This window comes from Haliaeetus albicilla, chromosome 3 (genome assembly GCF_947461875.1).
Source record: "Haliaeetus albicilla chromosome 3, bHalAlb1.1, whole genome shotgun sequence".
Lineage (NCBI taxonomy): Eukaryota > Metazoa > Chordata > Aves > Accipitriformes > Accipitridae > Haliaeetus > Haliaeetus albicilla.
Genome location: NC_091485.1, coordinates 60,991,429 through 60,997,773, shown reverse-complemented (window position 1 = coordinate 60,997,773; position 6,345 = coordinate 60,991,429).

Here is a 6,345-nt window from a genome sequence, read left to right as displayed (position 1 = left end):
AAATAGGTCTTTGACTGCATTCCTGAATGTCAGCTACTGTGGCAGTAGGTCAGCATCAATTTCTAAACTATATTCTTCAGAATGAGAGGTAGGGTATTAGATTCACCTTGAAAAAGTACGTGAATTCTCCCACAAAGTCCTTCACCAGTCTTAATAACAATGACTGAATGACACGCTGAGATTTTTGCACCCGTGTTCAATCTTTTTATTACTTTCTCTTTAAGACAGCAAGAGACAGTAACTTTTCTGCTTGTTCTGCTATCATTGCTTAAAATTCAGTACTGCTTTTGTGACTTTCACATGACATTCATCCTAGGAAGCAACACAGGGTTGTAAAAGTTCAGGAGACAGTGAAGTCTTCTCTTCATTTCTAAGCCTATCTTATTTTTTGAAAACCTGGAAAAATTGTGGAGAAAGAAACTGATTATTTGCAATGAGATGGACCCAGATATTCCATGAGTCCATGGTTTTGATTTAAATATGAATTATTTATCTCCCTTGTCCTTATGCATAAATATACATAAAGCCAGATATGTGAATAAAATACAACACAAATTTGCTTATTTTCTATTAAAATATTTAATCTCTCCAAACTCATTAGTTTAAGGCTTTATCCTTCAACTCCTATTATTTATATTCTACATCTGCGCTACTTTTTCTGTCTTTTTTTTCTTATTCTCCACTGATTTGCCACAAGGCTGGCTGAAAAAATAAATATGTTTTGGCATGTGACCAAAACGCATGAAAGACAGGCTCTTGTCCTTATGTAGGGGTGCAGCATCTGAAAGTAGGGAAGCTGTGCAAGAACTGCCCACCTTATACTGGTAGCACAACCTAGCATTTTTGTAAGAATTACCCTTCATTCAAGTGCTTTTGACTTTAATTTATCTCCAACTTTTGCCCTGAGATTCATAACACAGTAAATCCCTTTAATAAAGAGAATGCATCAACTTAGCCTAATGTCTTAAAATCCATTAAACCTCCTGTTTGGTGATATAATTTCCTAGGGACTTTGTAGAAATCAACTTTTTATAACATCAATTCCTTTACTTATCTTTGATAAATGATTTTCCATGGTATATGTACTGTATCATTGCTTAGCAAGGGATCTTTGATACATGCTACTCCTAATGTAATTTCTGAGCTTTCTCATATTTTGCACTTTAAAGTGAACATAACAGAAGAAAGAAAAGGTAAAATACAGTAGATTCAAACCAAGGCCATGCTTATTACAGTTCTGATAAACAAGGAAGAAGCAATGCTGAATTTAATGTGTATTTATAATGCACAAAAAAGTCCAAATAGCCAAATTTATAGGACCTAAAGGGTAAAATTAACACACTTTCTCTGCTTTCTGTGGTCTGCCTTAAACATACCTCAGCACTGAACAGAAATATCAAGTGGGGTAGGAAAAACTGAGGCATATTGAACAAACAGCAGCCTGGTTCAGTAGCTTTCCTTATGTTTTTTCTGAATCCCTCCTGAGCATTATCTACTTGTCATCACATTAAAAACTGTTTTTAACCTTCTTAAACTTTTTTTTAAAAGTTACTTCATGAGAAGTAACATCAGATCACTAAACTGAGGGCTGAAGTTTTTGCCCATTTTATGATACATCTGGATGCTAGACTTTCACAGTACTCTTCTACACCTTAGTATTCTGGGTGGGAAACTATTTAATATTAGAGAAGTTTGAGCAGAGCTGCTTGTTTCAATTTTTCAGGTAAATATTGGAGGTGGAAGACTGAGTGTTTGGTTTCAGAACTATGGGCAGATGGTTACACAAATCTATGCTCCTTGCAGTGGTGAGAAAACTGATATTGGTAAGAGCAAGATATCTCTGCTCATGCAGCATAGCAGATGTCTGCCCCTTCCTGCTCCCTCACCAACAATTCTGTACACCAGCTGTTCACAAAGAGGTCCTGATGAAGCACTGAAGTGAGGGCAGAGTGGATTTCCATGTACACCTGACTTCAGACAAAATTAAGAATGTAACATAGATTCCAAATACACCAAATACACTAATATTATAGCTACGCTATATTTCTTAATTTTAAATGGTGTGAGCAAGGTCTTTTTATTATTTATGGCAAACTGCCTTAAATAAGGAGGTTCGTAATAAGATTGGAATAAACTTGGAATATTATATTTCATATAGATATGAATTATGCCAATCACTTGCTTTTTGTGCTTGCTTTTTTCTTTTTGACAAATACATTCTGTCCAAATTTATTAATGAAATATATAGGATTTCAGTTGAAGAACAGATATGCTTTCTTCTTTAAGGGTTTACTATAATTTTTCCACATTTTTTCTGTGAAATTTACATTTCTATTTCATGCTGATATGCTGGATGTGCTGAATTTTCTTTTTATTTTGTTGATCGGTCTCAGGACTAAAGTACCCTGAGGTCTGATCGCTTTCCAAGCTCATTTTGGTTTTGGAGGCTCATATCTGGGAATGAAAAGACTCTGGGCAGGGGAGGGGAAGTCAAAGTGAAATCAATTACTTTTGCACAGATTTTGGTCATAACTGAGTAAAACCACAACAGTCTGCCTGGTTTCCACTTGAATGTGCAAGTGAGGGGACCATTAATTTAACAGGTTCCTAGAGCTTAAGGTCAGGGGAGACCTTTAGATCATTTCTGACTTGTGTGTTCGTACATTAACTTACAGTCATATACTTCTATAGGAAGCCAATGGACTTTGATTAGACTGAAGTATTTTGATCTTCAGAACAGTGAACAGCTGAGCCACAACAAACTATGAGTGAGACAAAAGTTCCACCATTTACTAGTGAGATACTCCAAGATGATTGCACCTTACGCAGCATTCAGTAGTTAAAAATCCTATAAAATACTACCAGACTGAAAAGAATAGAAGTTTTTTTGTTATTCTAATGGAGATAGTGGTTATGAACCTGAGAGAAAGATTTGTTAGCCGTTCACCTGGAACAAACATTCTTCCACTGCAGAACAGGGTCCACCCTTCCCAGTCTTTCAGCTCCAGGCAAAGACAGACATGTGAAAGGTAGGAACAAACTCCATCATTCTCAACAATGCAAAGCAAAACAAAGATAGAATACTTTTGAACACCTGTGCATTATTGGGGGGGGGGGGAGGAAAAAGGAAGAAAAAAGTCCTGACTCTCATAGAAAACCTTGTTAGTTTCAGTTTTTGTCACGATTCCCGTAATTTCTAAAGACATGTTAACATTAATGCAGGCTGTTCTGTTCTGCAGCTCATCAAAAAATAGAATGCTGATGATGTCTCTCCCCCTCCCCCAAAGAAATCTCAACCCCCAAATTATTCAATCCTTACTATCATCTAGAAAACTGCATAATATTTTGGGCCAGTTTTTCCAAATTCAAAATGGATGCTACCTGATTGTCGAACACCTTTGTCAGATATCTTTTCCATCAACAAGTACATGCATACAGTAAGGCATTCATCCACCTTCTCTTTTGTAAGCTGAATAACTGGAGATACTGAAGCCTCCCACACTAAAGCTTACTTTTGCACGATTTTCATGGCCTTGCTTGGGCTCACTCAAGTTGGATTTCTTTTGATTCCCATTGTTTCATGTGGTGTGGGAGTAGAGCCCCTAATCTCTGAAGACCCCTGCATCACTCCATGATGCGGTTGGATGCAACCTTCTGTTAGAGCTTGAGTGGTAGCAGCACCACTCTCAGGTTCAATGTGAGGAAGCCACTGTTAAAGATACTGGCATGAGGTCCCCCCATCCAAAAAATATGCAGAAATTAAATAAACTGAAGGCAAACTAGATGAACTGTTCTTGTCTCTTGAAAAGATAAATGATGTGGCTTAAAAGAAAAAAGATTTGTCAAAGGGAAAGAGGAAAACAACCGTACTGTAGACAGCAATCCTTTTCTCAACTAGAGGAATGTTAAAGTCTGTGTAAGACCTTAACAACCACGCTACTAGTTGAGACCAGACTACATCAATCAGGTCAACTGTCTAGTTCTCTGTTCTGTCTTAGCACATCATGAGTATAAGAATAAAGGAAACACATAGTATTGCTTCCATAGGCTATCTTATTCCTCCTGTTTCCAGCAATGTGCAGTTGACAGTCTGCCAGAGTGCTAACAGCATGGACGACCACATTTCTGTGCTTGAGCCTGTACCAGAGAACTATTTCATTTGCAGGTATAGACAGAGCCTTTCATTTCTGCCTGTCCTCTATCAGTTGACAACAAAGGACATCTACTTCCCTTGGACCTGCCTGGGAAGGCCTGCTCTTTACTTTTAGGCCTTGCAACTGGCCTGGCATCTTGCTGGTACTTGCCACTGAGCCACGTGATAATTCTGTTACTAGTCTGCAGTGCATATCCTTGCAGTATAGGGGGACTTTGAAATAGGAATGATGATAATATAGCCAGTGTCAGCGAAGCCAGGAAGAGTTTAAAATGCAGATTGAGTTCAGTGTTAGGGATATGATCACACTAAAGTTATACGCTGTCCTAATTCGTATTTTTATTCTTATTGGAAATAGTCACATCACCTTTGTAGTCTGCACAAGGAGAGAAGTTAATGGAGCTATTTGACCACTTTTGATGCATCTGAATTTACCAAATAGGAACTACGAATTATTACAATAGATACAATAGGAAAGTTTCTTACTCTCTGGGAGAAGAATTAGAAATGGGTGAGATGTGTGGCATTATGAGCAAAACATCTGAAAAACAAATATTTTCTTTTCTGGCTGGTTTTATAGATCATTCACACATACGTAGTTACAACATTTTATGGTCTTGAGAGCACTTCTGAATTTTTTTTTCTCAAATGGGAACTTACAACAACTTAAGCATGCCACATTTCATGGATTGTATGCACTATTTTGCTGGAAGCTTAATAGTTATTTATCTATTCTATCTATCTAATCTATTTTCAAGGTACCTACCTATTTAACCTATTTAAGCTGTGTGATCTAGCAAGAGAGCTATATAAGACACTGGTCATATCACGAATGTAACAAAAACTGGGAGTAGGTCTAGGGATGTAGTTTTACATGTTTAATTTAACAGTGCGACAGCTCTATGCTCTTTATAGTATCCCATCTCAGAAGGAGAGATGCAGTCTCTGTCCCCTACTCCTGCTGTGCCCAATGTGTGGCTACTGAGTCACATGCACTTCTGATCAGCATAGGTGCAGCTCCTACACCTTGGCTATGTTGTGTGATATGAAATGGGAATGTGATAGCACTGGGGTTACCAGGTGAGAAAAAATTTTGGTATGTAGGGTGATTGAGCCAAAAAAGACTCATAACTGGGTTGAAAATCGTAACTCATTCTCCCTATGGAAATCTTTAGTACTAGGAGAAACAGTTACATGTTCTGAAAAAAAAGTGTTAGCCAGGGGTAGATTACATTAAAAATCATTACAGAGTCAGTCTTAAAAAATCATCATTGTCAGTGGAAGATGCTAAGGACTAAAATAAAATCACTCTGAGGTATCAGCAGAAAATAAAGTTGTGTGGGATCAATTTAGTCCTCATACAGCTTTCCTCCTCTGAAGGAGCAGCCTGAATGGTTTTTGCACTTGTGATATCTGCCTGTGCTGAAGTATATGTGAGAACATGAAAATTACTTAGTGCTTTCATGAATTTATTGTAAAAGGTGAAATTACTGAGTTGCAATATTCACATTCTGGCGATTTTCCCATGTCTTCTTGTTTCCCTGGCAAAGAAAGCTTTCAGGGCATAGCTTACTTATGGCTATTTCTCAGCTGCTTCAAGATTATTCTCTTGCCTGGTCATGACACCACAGTTCCTTTCAGACACAATGTAGTTAAAGAGGATCATTGGCAGAGTAGTGCATTGTGTATCCTCCCACCTGATCTCCACATCTTAGCCATCAACAGCTTTTACTTCTCAACTCATAACATGAGATTAATTGTCTCACTCTCTTTCATGCATAGGTATTGGAAGAGTCAAAAAGGGTTGTAAAATAAATGAAAGTGTACTGTATTGTGATTGTACTTGTACTATACATATAATTTAATTTCAATGAAAGGAAATTCACATCTAGTCATTTCAAACATGCTGAACATACCATAAATGCTACTTAACTTCAGCTAGCAGTACAAGAGGGCTGGTAGGTTACTCATCTTCTTTTATGGCAGTGACTCCTCAAAGTACATAACTCATTGCAAAAACAAGTCATAAACATCTTTCTTTGTATACATTATACACAAGCAACACCATCACTGTATCTTGCTATATAAATATCCCTTCTGTATTCAACGGCTCCATTGGGCATGTTCTTTGCTTCCTAGCTGCTTGGATTAAGGACTGGCAGAAGTTTTAGCTCCTGGCTGTGTTAGTTTAA